The sequence below is a fragment of the Erinaceus europaeus genome, chromosome 10, assembly GCF_950295315.1.
Source record: "Erinaceus europaeus chromosome 10, mEriEur2.1, whole genome shotgun sequence".
Taxonomy (NCBI): domain Eukaryota; kingdom Metazoa; phylum Chordata; class Mammalia; order Eulipotyphla; family Erinaceidae; genus Erinaceus; species Erinaceus europaeus.
In genome coordinates this window covers 35,860,055-35,875,610 of record NC_080171.1, presented here as the reverse complement: position 1 = coordinate 35,875,610, position 15,556 = coordinate 35,860,055, and the positions used below count along the sequence as shown (strand labels likewise).

At 42.1% G+C, this 15,556-nt stretch overlaps 1 non-coding gene and 1 pseudogene across 1 annotated transcript; both read left to right on the top strand.

Moving 5' to 3' along the window:
- Positions 1–8,470: 8,470 nt before the first annotated feature.
- Positions 8,471–10,505, top strand: LOC103107340 (F-box/WD repeat-containing protein 5-like; annotated as a pseudogene).
- Positions 10,506–13,507: 3,002 nt separating this feature from the next.
- LOC132541139 (small nucleolar RNA SNORA11) lies at positions 13,508–13,633 on the top strand. Its single transcript, XR_009552312.1, has one exon. It is a non-coding gene; the product is annotated as a small nucleolar RNA SNORA11 (small nucleolar RNA).
- Positions 13,634–15,556: the final 1,923 nt, after the last annotated feature.

The following is a 15,556-nucleotide window of genomic DNA, read 5'->3' as shown; positions in this document are numbered from 1 at the left end:
CCCCATAGATCTGACCCAGGGCCTATGTCTATTCATATTTAGTACAGGAGCCTGTGAGGACCTAGCTTCTTCCTCCTCCTCTTCTCTTTCTCCTTCTCCTCCTCCTCCTCCTTCTTCTCCTTCTTCTTCTCATTCTTCTCTTCCTTCTCTTCTTTCTCCTCCTTCTCTTCTTTCTCCTCCTTCTCCTCCTCCTCCTCCTTCTTTTTAATAAAAAGGAAACACTGACAAAACCACAGGATAAGAGGGGTACAACTCCACACAATTCCCATCACCAGAACTTCATATCCCATCCCTTCCCTTGATAGCTTTCCTATCCTTTAACTCTCTAGGAGTACGGACCCAAGGTCATTGTGGGATGTAGAAGGTGGAAGGTCTGGCTTCTGTAATTGTTTCCTTGCTGAACATGGGCATTGACAGGTTAATTCATACTCCCAGCCTGCGTCTCTCTTTCCCTAGTGGGGAGGGGTTCTGGGGCATTGGAGCTCGACACATTGTTGGGTTTGTCTGTCCATGGAAGTCTGGTCAGCATCATGCTAGCATCTGGAACCTGGTGGCTGAAAAGAGAGTTAACATACAAAGCCAAACAAGTTGCTGACTAATCATGAAACTAAAGGCTGGAATATTGCAGATGAAGAGTTGTGGGGTGGGGGTGGGGGGTTGTGTCTGTTTTGTAGATAGCTAGTAGGCATATTTTAGTTATATTCCAAAGGACCTGTGGCTTTTTATGCTCCAATGTCCAGATGCTCAGCTTCATTCTAAGGCTGATTTCCTCTCTGGTCCTAGGATGATTGTCAGAAAGAACTTTGTTACAACAGGATTGATTCTAATCTATCTGTAGACAAAGTGGCACTGTAGGTAATGTTGCTGAAAGCAGGAGGATAAACTTTGTGATATTTCTGTCTCAATGGCTGGTGGTTGTGTCGGGCTCCTCTTCCTACTCCATCACCAGCAAGGGGTATGGACGTTCTCTCTGGGCCACATTATTGGTTTTCAGCACCCACTGCTTAGTAGCACTGTAATTCAAATTTTAAAACTACTAATCCTGGGAATCCAGAGGTAGCACAGTGGGTTAAGCATACCTGGCAGAAAGCACAAGGACCAGCCTAAGTTTTCTCTTTTGAGCTCCCTGCTGCCCACCTGCAGGGGAGTTGCTTCACAGGTGGTGAAACAGGTCTGCAGGTGTCTATTTTTCTCTCCCCCTCTCTGTCTTCCCCTCCTCTCTCCATTTCTTTCTGTCCTATCTAACAATGATGACATCAATAACAACAACAATAATAACTACAACAACAACAAAAAAAACAGCAAGGGTAACAACAAAAGGGAAAATATATGTATGTATGTATGTAAAAGTACTAATCCTTAGGTCCTTCCTAGGCCAAGAAACAAGAGTCTCTGGGCACAGGGCCTAGATCTTTTAGGGCAAATACCTAAAAGGAGATTCCATTTGAGAATCACTGACCTAAACCCAATTAGGCTTCATTTACTGAGCTGGTGATCTGGGCAACTTTTGCTGGGTCAGAAGTCTTGAGTGTAGAAAGGTCACAGATTCAGAATAAAATTAGAATTTTGTTAAGAAAATGAAAATGTTTCTATCAATTAGTACTTATTTTTAATTATCATATTTTTTGTTATTACATTACAGGTATTTGAGGGACCTAAAATAATGTTAGGATTCGTTATAACTTCATACTAAAAGGAAAAAAAATCTAAGAATATGTGGAACTCTTATGAAATTCAGTCTAGTGAAATTATGAGTCAGGTAGGCTTATTTTCATTCATATATTAGCAGGTAGAATATGTCTATGAGTAATTTTTTCATTAATAATTACAGTAGTACATTATCTGATCTCTTGTATATTTATTGCATATTTATGTACATTCCTTTCGTTCCCTTTAGATGTGATAAAAATTAACTTGAAATCACTATCTCTCATAAGTTAGGAATCTTTTGCTTTGCAGTTTTTTTTTCTGTACGGCTACAATGAAATTAAATGTCTATCTGATTTTTGTTCTTTTGCATATGTACTTACGTGGTGACTATTTCAATGTATCTGTGTGCACACAAGCCTGAATATTTGAGGGAAGTGTTGTTTTTAGTTAGTTTTAAAGATATATTCAGCTTTCTTCTTCTTCTTCCTCTTCTCCTCCTCTTCCTTCTTCCTTTTCTATCAGGTTTATCACTGGGGCTCAGTGTCAGCACTGTTAATCCACTGGTGGCCACTTTTTCCCTTTTTTTTGTTTTTGTTTTGTTGTTATTGTTTCCTTCTATTTGTATTAGATAGGCCAGATAGAATGAGAAAGGAGGGAGCAAGACATATGCAGAGACCTGCTTTATTGCTCATGAAGTATACCCCTGCAGGTGGGGACCTGGACCTGAACCAAGGTACTTGAGTGTGGAAATGTATAGTTTACTAGGTACACCACCTCACAGCTTCCAAGTATATTCAGTATTTAATGCCTGATAGTTTTCATTCTGGTAGTTTCACTAGAAGTTCTCTCCCCAGTTTTGATAAAATGTAACCTATAAATAGTACTAGAAATTGTTAAGGAACACAACATAGTATCTTTTTTTTTTCTTTTTCTTCTTCCTTCATTTAAAATTTTTTTATTGGGGAATTAATATTTCACATTTGACAGTAAATACAGTAGTTTGTACATGTATAACATTTTTCATTTTTCCATATAACAATACAACCTCCACTAGGTCCTCTGTCATCTTTTTGTACCTGTACTTCCCTCCAGCCCACCCACCCCAGAGTCTTTTACTTTGGTGCAATATGCCAATTCCAGTACAAAACATATCTTGACTTATGTTGTGAAATAAATATATTTTTAAAATTTTATTATATTATATTTACTTATTTATTTATTGAATAGAGACAGCCAGAAAATTGAGTGGGAGAGGGGTAGTGATAGAAAGGGAGAAAGACAGAGAGACACTTGCAACACTGCTTTACCACCCGACATGGTCCCCCCTTGTTTTGCGCGGGCTATGTTGTTTTCACCAGGCTGGCTTCACGGGTGGGTAACAGACGACCAGGGACTCATGGCTGGGTTGTACGCAGTATCTCTTTATTCATGCAGGACGCAGCACAATCTAAGACGAGCCAAGCTAAACTCAAGGTACTCTAAAACTCACAATGTTGTCTTTATATATACTTGCCAAGTAGGGTGGAAACAGGATGTGACATAGAGAGGGTGGAGAGAAAAGTGACTGGCGAAAATCAGAGTGTGACAAGGAGGGGGTGGAGCAGGCGAGAATCCTATCACTGAACCACCAATGCCCTGGAGGGAGGTGCTTGTTAACAGTGGCTATGTAAATAGAATGAAGTGGTTATGTAAATAGAATAGTGTTAAGCAGGGGGGATTTAAACCAAATGAAACAGAAAGGGTCTCATGCATACCAACACCCCCTCGCCTGGGAGGTGGGAACCAAATGGTGGCTCAAACCCAGGTCCTTGTGCGTTGTAACATAGGCGCTCAACCAGGTGTACTACCACCCACCCCTGCTGTGAAATGCTTGCTAAATTTAGAAAATTGCAAATTTTTGTTCATTCATTTTCATTATTTTAGCAAAACACTTCAGTTGGAAAAATTAGGGTTTTTTTTTTCAGGTAAGAGACTTAAAATTATTATTATTATTATTATTCCCTTTGTCATTTTTTCAGGGGGCTGGAAGATAGTTCACCTGGTGGAACACATAATTTATTATGAGTGAGGACCTGGGTCGGAGCCCTTAGCCACCACATGGCAACATGGAAAAAAGGGAAAAGCTTCATGAGCTGTGTAGCAGGTACTGTGGTGTCTCTTCTTCTCTCTCTGTTTCTCTTACCTTCTGTCTGTAAATAAAGAAGAAAAAAAAGCCTTCTGGGATCAGGGAGCAATGGAATCATGTTGATATGAACACTCAGTGAAACCCTGGTGCAGAAATAGTTCATTGCTTCAATATAGTCTTCCTATATTATTTTGTTAGATTCTTTCTGTGACTTTACTGATACCTCATTTGTCTTCTACATCTCTTATATTTCTCTAACAATTTAAAACCCTTTATCTACCTCTTTTGAATTTGGGGAGAATTCTGAGAGTTTGTCTATTATATTACACACTTGAATTTCTTAGTTGACTTGCTGTCTTTATTGATTTTATCATTTTGCCCCCATATCTCATACAGTCTCACAGAAGCAGGTTATTTTGACTCCTATTACAAATCATGATATAGACGTTCTAAGGCACCTTTGTTCTATAGATTAAATTAGTTTATAGAAAGCTGTTTGCTCTGAATTGCCAAGGTGATTCCTTTTCTTTTAAACTGCTATACGCATTTTTTTTTCTTCTTCTTCTAGAGTTTGCCCTTCTTCCGTAGCCAGTCAACAGCGTCAGGTTGAGCCTGATGTAAAGTTTCAAGACCTCCTTTGAATCTGGAGAGGTGGCAGTCGTTGACTATGTACTTTTTTCCCCTTAGCTATTCCCTCTAGAAAAGAGATAAGTAGTCTTGTCAGGGATTGGGAATTGAGTAGGGTTCTACTAGACATGGCTTAGAATTTTTCTGCTCAGATGAAGGGTAAAGGGCAATATTTGGTTTCACATTGCTAGTTTGAAGATACTTAGCCTGTGGAAGATAAAGTCTGTGTTGGAGAATAGAGCCAGAGCTCACTTTATACAGAAACTTTGTCCAGAAATTCTGTCATGTCTGACATGCAGTAAAGTAGGTCTGTTATTTTCTGGCCAAACCATTTTCTTTAAGATCTAATGGTATTTTCCACCCCACTCCTCACCAGGTTTGGTGTTCAGGACCAAATTAAATCATGAGGAGTGTAGGGGTTGGGCAGTGGTGCACTTATCATAGCTCACATGTTAAAATGTGCCAGGGCCAGGGTTCAAGCCCCTGACCCCCACATGCTGGAATGTGGGGGTGGACCTTTATGAGTGATAAAGCAGTGCTGCAGGTGTCTCTCGTTCTCTCTCCCTATCTCCTCATTTCCTCTCAATTTCTCTCTCTCTTTACCAACAAATAAATAAGTAAGCATTTTAAAAAATATGAGTGGTATGGTCATAGGTTTGAAAAGTGCTTTTGGCCTTACTGGTAGGATATATAGCTTTCTCTTCTTCAGCTGCTTCCCCCCAACCTCACCTTTCATTTATTTATTTATCTGGTTTTTATTCACAGCCCTCAGAACTTTCCCATCTGTAATTATTTTATTTGTGATTAATAGTTGGTTATAAGATTGTGAGAATACAGTGTATGGTTTCACAACACACCCACCACCAAAGTTCCCTTTTTTTAGTTATACTATACTTAAGACTCTCACATATAAAACAAGACTGTTGAGAGGAGCAACTGGCCTCAGAGTTTCAAAACAGAGGGAAACAAGGGCCTGCTTGGTTGTTCTTTTTTTTTATTTAAAAAAAATTTTATTATATATATATATATATATTTTATTATTTATTTGTAAAAAGGAAACACTGACAAAACCATAGGATAAGAGGGGTACAACTCCACACAATTCCCACCACCAGAACTCCATATCCCATCCCCTCCTTTGATAGCTTTCCTATTCTTTAAATTTCTGGAAGTATGGACCCAGGGTCAATTATGGTTTAACTCAGGACATTTTCCTTGGTCTTCTCTCAGGTGTTTAGTAATAGACTCTCTTGGGTGAAGAGGTAGGACTCTATATTTGAAAACACTTCCCAAGTGATCACATTGTAGCTGTCCTTGGGTTCTGTGACAGTTATTTGCAAACCACAAGTCTGAGAGCAAGGCCTGGAAAGACAGAGAGAGAGAGAGAGAGAGAGAGAGAGCGAGAGAGAGAGAGAGAGAGATTGATTGAAGAAAAGAAAAAGAAAACCATGCCAGTGTATCTTCCTATCATTTTCTGAGGACCAACTTTATGCAAATTGCACTGCTTTATAGGATCAAAAGAAGTGCAAAGGGAGGCATACACAGCCTAATTAGGCAGAAATAGTCCACATATATCCCCATACTTGCCAAATCCCAACCACTTCACATAGCACTTTACACACATTAGCTGGAATGATCCTCACTATAACTCTAGGATTTGGAAACTATTATTTTCCTTCTTCTCCAATACAGGGAAATGGAGGCTTAAAAAGAGGTTAAAGAACCTGTCAGCTTTACTCAGATAGCTAGTGCAGGGCTAGAATCTGAGCATGCAATGTTTCTTTTCAGTCTGCATTTAAATAAGCTCTATTGTTTCCCAGAAGGGCCCAGAATCATCTTAAGGGCTGTCTGTCTGTGGTTAGGCCCAGTGAGAGACCAGACTCTCAATTCTATGTGTGTCCAGAGAGATGATCTCAGAGAAGGGAATCAGAGTTGTGCTCCACAGTCAGGAGGAAGATGTAGTCGTCTCAGAGGAGAAAGGTTCTTCTGCTCACAGCTGCAGCCAGCTGTGGATGCAAGTCAGTTTGAGCGTGCACCATTAGCATCTGCTGACCGGGTCCCTGGTTTCCCATTTGCAGCCATCATTGATGGAGCCTCTACCCACCTGTGTTTGCAAGCAGCTTGAACGCTCCCTTGCCTGTTTTTAAGCTGTTTGTCTATGACAGAGTATGAATAACAAGATAGGAAGCATCTCTATTATACCTGTAGTGGTCCTGTGTGCCATTTCAGCGTGATTTGGCTCTATGCCTTTTCTCCCTAGGATTGTAAAGACTGGCTACTGGCTCCATCTTTTCAAAGAGAAGCATTAAGTGGGTAATTCACTAGCTTTGTGGGGGTGGGGGTAATTTAGCTAAGTGGAGATTCAAATATATTGTATGACCTTGTGCAAATATCTTATAAAAACCACAGTAGAAATAAATGCTACAGTTGAATTCAAGGGAACTTCAGAGGGAAGAGATGAATTCCATGTGGCTTTCTCCTCCGATATGTTCTTAGAATTTGGTAATATATTATGTCTTTGTCACTGCTAGGAACTTAGTAAGTGATAACTAGCTGCCCAAGTTGTTTCAGTTGAGAAACTTAGAAAAATAGTCTCAGATGTGCTATTTAAGATGAATTTAAGACAACTCTTTCTGACACAAATATTAAATAAAACCAGGAAGGAAGAAGTCCCTCTGAGAGCAGGCACAGTACAGCACTTAATTTGTAATATAGTGTCTTACAGAATAGTGTTTAAGAGGGAGTCGGGTGGTAGTGCAGCGGGTTAAATGCAGGTGGCGCGAAGCACAAGGACCAGCGTAAAGATCCTGGTTCGAGACCCCGACTCCCCACCTGCAGGGGAGTCGCTTCACAGACGGTGAAGCAGGTCTGCTTCTTTCTCTCCCCTTCTCTGTCTTCCCCTCCTCTCTCCATTTCTCTCTGTCCTATCCAACAACGATGACATCAATAAAACAATAATAACTACAACAACAATAAAAAACAACTAGGGCAACAAAAGGGGGAAAGAAAAGAATAGTGTTTAAGAGCACAGGTTATGAAGTCAGACAGTCTAATTTCAAGCACCCACTCTCCATTTAGTAATATGACCCAGGTAAGTTACGTTTACCTTCATTTTCCTCCCTAGTAAGTAGGGGTGCTATACCATAAGGTTTTCTGTGATTATTATGTGTACATAACACACATATTATTGGAAACCTCTTTCCTTATTATTATTTATGTTTGATATTCATAGATAATACATCTGAAGGGAGAAATAGTGGCAAAGCCCAAAACAAGTTTATTACCAGGATGTTTATTTTAAAACCTCCCGACCTCCTTCCCTCTCTTCTCTCTCTTTCTCCTTCAGGGGAATGGTGGGAGACCACACTTCAAACTCAGATTTGTCAGATTTCAAAGCATTACACATTATACCTGTGTCTCCTAATTCTTGACTAATAGAAGTGTCAATTCTCTAGAAACATTTTAGAGTGACATTTCCTGATGAGGAGGAAAGTTGTGTTGCTATTTTTGTTGTTGTACTTGAGTCCTGTTCTGAGTAAAATGAATAAAGTGGGTGACTTGTTCCCTCTCTAATTTGTTCTTCTGATTCTTCAAAGAATCTTACAGATCTTTCTATAATGTCTGAGCCTAGCTTGGCCTCTCCCTTTCTCCTCTGCTATTTGTTCTTTTCTTCCTCTCTCTCTCTTTCTCTCTCTCTCTCTCTCTCTCTTTGTGTCACTCTTTCTTTTTGCCACCAGTGTTATTGTTGAGGCTTCACATCTGATTTCTCTGCTCCTGGAGGATTATTTATTTATTTATTTATGATAGAAGGTGAGAGACAGAGAGAGATACCACAGCACGGCTCCACTGATTCTGGAACATCTCCTGTGCAGGTGCTCTCATGTGGTGACTGGGGGCTGGAACCTTGGTCCTCACATATGATAAAGTGTGCACCCTACCAGCTGAGCCATCACTAAGGTCTCCTAGTATCTTATATTTTTTCAGATAATTTTTCACATTAAAAATAATATCTGGACAGAGACGCGGCGGCCCGAGCGGCAGTGGGGGTGGAAGAGGGTCTACACACAGAGGCCCAGCGCCTGTGCAGGGGTAGTGCATCCGGGCGGAGGTGGCCACAATCTTCCTGAGCTTGGGCCCTGCTGATGTGCTTGCTGCTGGGCTAGTGTGCCGACAATGGCAGGCAGTGTCTCAGGAAGAGTTCCTGTGGAAAGAAGAGTTTTACCAATACTACCAGGTGGCCCAGGGTGTGCCCCGACACCCAGCGGCTACATCCTGGTATGAGGAGTTCCAGAGACTGTACGATGCAGTGCCCTGCGTGGAAGTGCAAACTCTCAAGGAGCACACAGACCAGGTCCTACACCTCAGCTTCTCCCACTCTGGCTACCAGTTTGCTTCTTGCTCCAAGGACTGCACCGTGAAGATATGGAACAACGATCTGACTATCTCACTGCTGCACAGTGCAGACATGCAGCCCTACAACTGGAGCTACACCCAGTTCTCCCAGTTCAACCAGGACGACTCCCTGCTGCTGGCCTCGGGAGTGTTCCTGGGGCCCCACAACTCCTCATCAGGCGAAATTGCAGTCATCAGCCTAGACAAATGGTGAAGTGGCTTTTCCAGATCCAAAACCTCAATGCCAGCACCATCCGCACCATGATGGTGGCCAACTATAGCCACTTTGACAGCCCTGACCTCCTGCTGGATGCTGGTGACCCTGCTGGACCCCCTTGCTGAGTCTTTGACCTGGGCATCTAGGATGAGGATGAAGATGAGGAGGCAGCCAGTCCTGGTCCAACCCATGCCAAGGAGGGGCTGTGGCGCTTGCTGGATGGCATCCTGGAAGGGTGTGCACAGCCCCCACTGTCTGAGCATGCCCTAGAGACAAAGGTGGCCAGGCTACTGGCCCAGGGTCGCACCAAGCCCCCTGAGCGTGGGACAGCTGGAGCCCTCAACAAACTCCTCATCTTTACCACTGACTGCCTCACCTACTTGCCTCACCAGATAGACATCAAGCAGATCCAACCACACCAGATGACCACAGCGGGGCCTGTATTGGTTGAGGGCTGGGGTTCCGAAGCCTTCTTCAATTCCCTGGACCACGTCATCAATGTGCACAAACACATCATTGGCATGGGTCTGTCCTCCGACAACAGGTATCTGTATGTAAACAGCCGCGCCTGGCCCAGTGGCTCAGTAGTGGCCGACCCCATGCAGCCGCCACCCATCACTGAGGAGATTGAAGTATTTGACCTCAAGACCATGCGAGAGGTGAACTGGGCTCTGCGCACACCGTGCGTACACGCCCAACAATGAGTGTTTCTTCATCCTCCTGGATGTCAGCAGGGACTTCGTGGCCAGTGGGGCTGAGGACCGGCATGGCTACATTTGGGACCATCACTACAACACCTGCGTGGCCAAGCTGCGGCACCAGGATGTAGTCAACTCAGTGGTCTTCAGCCCCCAGGAGCAGGAGCTCCTGCTGACGGCCAGCGATGATGCCACCATCAAAGCTTGGTGCTCCCTATGCACTGTGCGTGTCCACCAGACCCCACACCCACGCCCACGCCCCTTCTTCTCCTGGTTTGCCAGTCAGGGGCACTGAGGGCTGGAGTGCTGCTCACGGAAACGTCTAGGTTATGCTCTGCTCTGCTGCCAGGACCCCATGGAAGTCCTGGGCTTTGCTGGTGGCCAAGTTGCTATCTACAGTGCAGGGGAGGGGGAAGGGCAGAGAAGTCGGCAATAGGTGATACCATAGGGAGGGGCCTTGGGGTTGCAGGCAGGGGCAGCCCAGCCCTACCTTACACACACACACACACACACACACACACACACACACACACACACACACATACACACACACACACACACACACACCTCCCACAGCTGTGATGCTCAGCATAGGGTACACAAGACACTGAGATTCTGCTCTTCACTACCCTTTTTCTGGCCTGCCAGTCAGCATAACAGGCACTTTGGCTGGCCTGGGGGTCCCCAGGCACCCCACTCTGGAAACTTGTTTGTATACCAGCAAGGCTGGTGGTATGGTCAGTTGGCCATAGGCCCAGACGAACTACATGTCACTCATCAGCTGTCCAGGGCCTGAATAAACAGCTGGAAACAGCAATATATATATATGTATTTATCTGTATAGGTTTAATTCAAGGTAGAATTTTAGTTTAATGAAAACTTTTGAGGACATTGAAATATGACCCCAAAGATTCTTTAACCTTGGAATTAAGACTGACTTAAAGATTTTTCTTGTTTCTCCTAATAATACCTGGCAGTTGTTCACCACTTTCCCTGCTGCAAAGTTTTTCAATTTCAGAACTATCAATATTTGTGGGCAGACAGCCTTTTGATGTGGGAGTCTGTCTCTAGCCTTACCCAATATCCCTTGGGGGATAAATAAAACTCAATTGAGAAAGAGTAGTCTACTCAAAATTTAAGTTCTGCATATAGTGATTATATAAGCAACCCATCTTCTCTTCTTAAGAACAGACACCTATTTTATTTTATTTATTTTTAGATAGAGCAAGAGAAACTAAGAGGATGGATGAGATATATAGAGAAAGAAAGACACCTACAGCCCTACTTCACCACTTGTGAGGTGTCTCTCCTGCAGGTGGGGACCAGGGGCCTGAACCTGCATCCTTGCATACTTTAATTATAAACTTCACCAGGTGTGCCACTATCCAGTCTTCAGAAATCATTCCCTAACACTTTTTTAGACTCTTTATTAACAATGTTAAGCTTATGACTGCCAGAACTATAAATGTTGCTTAAGTGGCAACTAATTTTTTCTCAGTAGTTACCAAGGATTGACTTTTTAAAAAAAATTTATTTTCCCTTTTGTTGCCCTTGTTTTTTTTTTTTTTAGTTTATTTCTTTATTGGGGAATTGATGTTTTATATTCAATAGTAAATACAATAGTTTGTACATGCATAACATTCCCCAGTTTCCCATTTAACAATACAACCCCCACTATGTCATTTATCATCCTTCATGGACCTGTATTCTCCCCACCCACCCACCACAGAGTCTTTTACTTTGGTGCGATATGCCAATTCCATTTCAGGTTCTACTTGTGTTTTCGTTTCTGATCTTGTTTTTCAACTTCTGCCTGAGAGTGAGATCATCCCATATTCATCCTTCTGTTTCTGACTTTTTACTTCCACTTTCCTATAAAGATTATTCCTGCTTTTCAAAATATAACACACTGCAGTAGAAAGCAGCATGGTCCTTAGGGTCAAAAACACAGACCAGAGAATTTCAACTCTATTTCCTTTAGGGCAACTTGCACTTTTACAGAGATCAGTTTTATATTTGGAAAATAATTTTTATAATGCTTCTATGGTTTCTACTCTACTTCCCAGAGATGGAGAACTATCAGATTACTGAGTGCATGTTTTTTGTTTCTCTCTACCCCTCACTCCTTTATCCCTAGAAGATGAAAGTGATACATAACTAAATGCTGAGTTGGTGAATGGAACAGAGAGTAAATCCAACTCAATCTCTCAATCTCTCTCTCTCTCTCGCTCTCTCTCCATCTGTCTGCCTGCCAATCTCTCTGCCCTCAGCCATCACTCTTTGGAAGCCTGTGGTTTTCCTACTGGCTGCCTGGAGTGATGTGGGTGGAGAGTCAAAGAACTCACTGAAGGCTCACATATGAGTCACACTCTTTAATCCAGCTGAAAAGCTAGCATATAGGTCTGGGTGTGACCTCTTAATGGGTTCCAAATTCCAGTTGTTAAGGGGAATCTGTAGGACTCTACAAATCTCAGCAGAGCTGCCTGGAACTATTGCACAAAGTGGAGGGTCATGAGGAAAAGAATGTAGAAGGCCAGTCTGCCTAACCTATTGCCAGTTTTCATGGCAGATAGCTAATCTATCCAAAGATAGTTCCTGTTTTAGCCGTTTCTGTGATTTATTGCTTTCATTGAAATAAACTGAATTACAAATGCTAAATTTCCTTTTACTTCTGTTTGGTTAAGAGGGCATATCAAAGGAGGAACAACCTTACATAAGGAAAGAAGTCAGAGATCTTCAGAGTAGTGTGGAAATGAGGAATCTTATCATTTCATTTAGGCAGAATAAGCTTGTCAGTTTCAAGGTTTACACTTACAATAGGACTTTCCAAGTTTTTACTTCAAAATACAACTTCTTTCTTGCTTCTTTTTGTTTCTGTTTTTCTTTATTTTGTTTTATTTGATAGGACAGTGAGAAACTGAGAGGGAAGAGGACTGAACGGAAGGAGAGAAAGAGAAAGGGAAAAGGAAAGGGAAAGAGAGAGACACCTGCAACACTGCCTCAAAGCTCAAGAGGCTTACTCTCTGTAGGTGGGAACTGGGGACTTGAACCTGGGTCTTTGTGCATAGTGACATGAGTGCTCAACTGGATGTGCCACCACCTACAACTTCTTGTTTTTTAGTCCTGATAGTCCCCCTCCACATACATACCTCCCCTGCCAACCAGGGTGTCATTGGCGTTTTGTGCCTACACAATTCCACTGCTTTTAGCAAAACTGATCCCTCACTGCCCACCCTGTACAGTGTGAGAGAAAGAGAAGGACAGAGAGGAGAGTCACCAGAGCACTACTTTGTAAAGCTTCCTTTTTGCACGGCATTCTTATACAATGACTGAGTACTGGAACCTGAATCCTCACTCTTGGTAGAATGCATTCTATCAGGTGAACTATCTCCCAACCCCTGTTGGCTGTCTTTCTGGGTGAATTTTCACACAAAATTTTTCTGTATTCCTTTCTCTATAGCTTTCATTTTTTTTCTGATAACATATTTTCTTCATTCTTGACTTTTATCATTCTCCCCCCTCATTCTTGCCTTCCCATCTATCATTTTAATTTTGCAAGTAAAAGATAACATAATGTCATTGTATCTTGCTGCTGGTTTGCCCAAAACTTTGGACTTGTAGTTATCCTTAATTTTGGTGCATGGTCTCTGATTCAAAGATTTCCTTCCTTCCTTCCTTCCTTCCTTCCTTCCTTCCTTCCTTCCTTTCTTGCTTCCTTTCTCTCTCTCTCTTTCTCTCTCTTTCTCTCTCTCTTTCTTCCTTTATTTATTTTGGGTAGAAATAGAAAGAAATAGAAATAAAGTTTGATCAGAGCAGGAAGCCTAAAAAATGGTTTTTCTGTTTATAATATATCCAGTAGGAACTGGGTTCATTGACAAGGGCCATGAAAGTCTTGACCTAACCATGAACACATAACCCTACTCTGGCATGGGGAAAAGAGAGAGAGGGGGAGAGAGAGAGAGACAGAGAGAGAGAGAGAGAGAGAGAGAGGGAGAGAGAGAGAAAGAAAGAAAGATATTAAGAAGAAAAGGGAAGATAGAAAAAAAATGGTATTTATTCCCCTCCTTTTTTTCCCTCTCCTCACCTGCAGGTAGGGACTAAGGGCTTGAACCCAGATCCTTTTGCAATGTAACATATGTGATCAATCAGTTGCATCACCACCCTTCCTTGGTGTACAGTCTCTTAAATTACGAGAAGAGAGGGTGATCTGTGTGTTGACCTCCTTGAATGTAGAATCACCACTTGTTTGCCATGGGCCACCTGGATTGGTCTGGATGTTCCAGATCAGAGGACACAGCCAGTGACAAACAGGTAATAAAATTAAAAACAAAACAAAACAAAAACAAAACAAACAAACAAAACACACAACACTGATCCCCTTCTCCCTTCACCATCCCACTATTACTGGAGCATGAAGCAAGTGTGGCATGAGATCAACAGGTCCACATTAAACCTCAAAAATGCCTGTCACTGATCAGCAAACTCCTTTTCCTGTTAACTTGGGGCCCGGATACTCCTGTGACTAATTTGTCACATCTTTTTGTAATAACAAGTAGTTTTTTTTTTTTTTTAAGGTGTTTATCCTATCTACTGCTTTTTAAAGCAGTGAGTTCATTTAAATAATTACCTAGTCATTTAGTTAATGCATTCTTTTTTAAACTTGACTAACTACAGTGCATGTGGCTTTGATGGAAAAAGAGCTCCCTTTATGTAATCGCACTGTTTTTCCCCCCACAAAATAAATGCAACACAATTGCAGAGAAATTAGCTCATTTGCAAATGCCACCTCAGAACACAAGAAGAATGGCATTTATTGAGGCACTAATAAAGGCACCATGTTAGAATAATTTTATGCTGACGGGCCCACAATCACTCAATATTTTAAGAGCTGTCATCACACCAGCATGAGCTGCATGCAAAAGTACAAATTTATGCTGTGACATCATGGCACTAAGAGTATAATTGGAATAAAATTACCCAGCGTCTCTCTGGCATTTGCTGGGATTTCTGTATCCTCCACTGCCCACCCAGAGTGGAGTCTTGGCTCTGCATCAGCAGCCTCATATCCTATGAATGTGGGATTCACCAGGTGGGTCCTTCAGTTTTTTCCAGGAAGATGCTTTTCAGTAGGTACTCAATGACCTGTGCTATTGCTGAACAGAAAGTTGCACAGGCCTAGAGGGCTGAAAGAATCACAAATCAGCCAAAGCCACACTTTCGATATGGATAATTAAGCCAACAGTCACCATACAATGGCTGAAGCCCTCCTAGCATCATTTTTTTTTCTTTAGCAAGTTAATAAATTCCAGTCACAGCCTGTGGTTAAATGCTGAACTTGAACAAATGAGAATGTCTGCATGAAAATTGGGATTTTCATGGGGCTGGGTGATGGCACACCTGGTAGAGTGCACATTACTAGGCACAGGGACCCAGGTTCAAGTCCCCATCTCCTACCTACAGGGGGTAAACTTCATGAGCAGTAAGTAGTACTGCAGGTGTCTCTTTATGCCCCTTCCCTCTTAAATTATCTATGCCTTTATAATAAATAAAATGTAAGAAATAAATTCAAAAAGATTTATTAAAGAGAAAGGAAAACTGGGACTTTCAGATTCTACCTTAGGACTTGCAATTCACTTTTTTTTTTTTTTTTCTTATTGAAGCTTGGGGAGAGAGGTCAGAGGTGAGAAAAAAAGCAACACCTGACTATATGTGGTAATGAGAGTGTAGTAAGGGCACATGCTCACCTGCCATGCTTAGACATGATACTCTGCTTGAATTCACATGTTTCCTTGCTGCCTCTTGGGCACAATCTGGCATGTTCCGAACTGCATCAGGAAGTGTTCATGT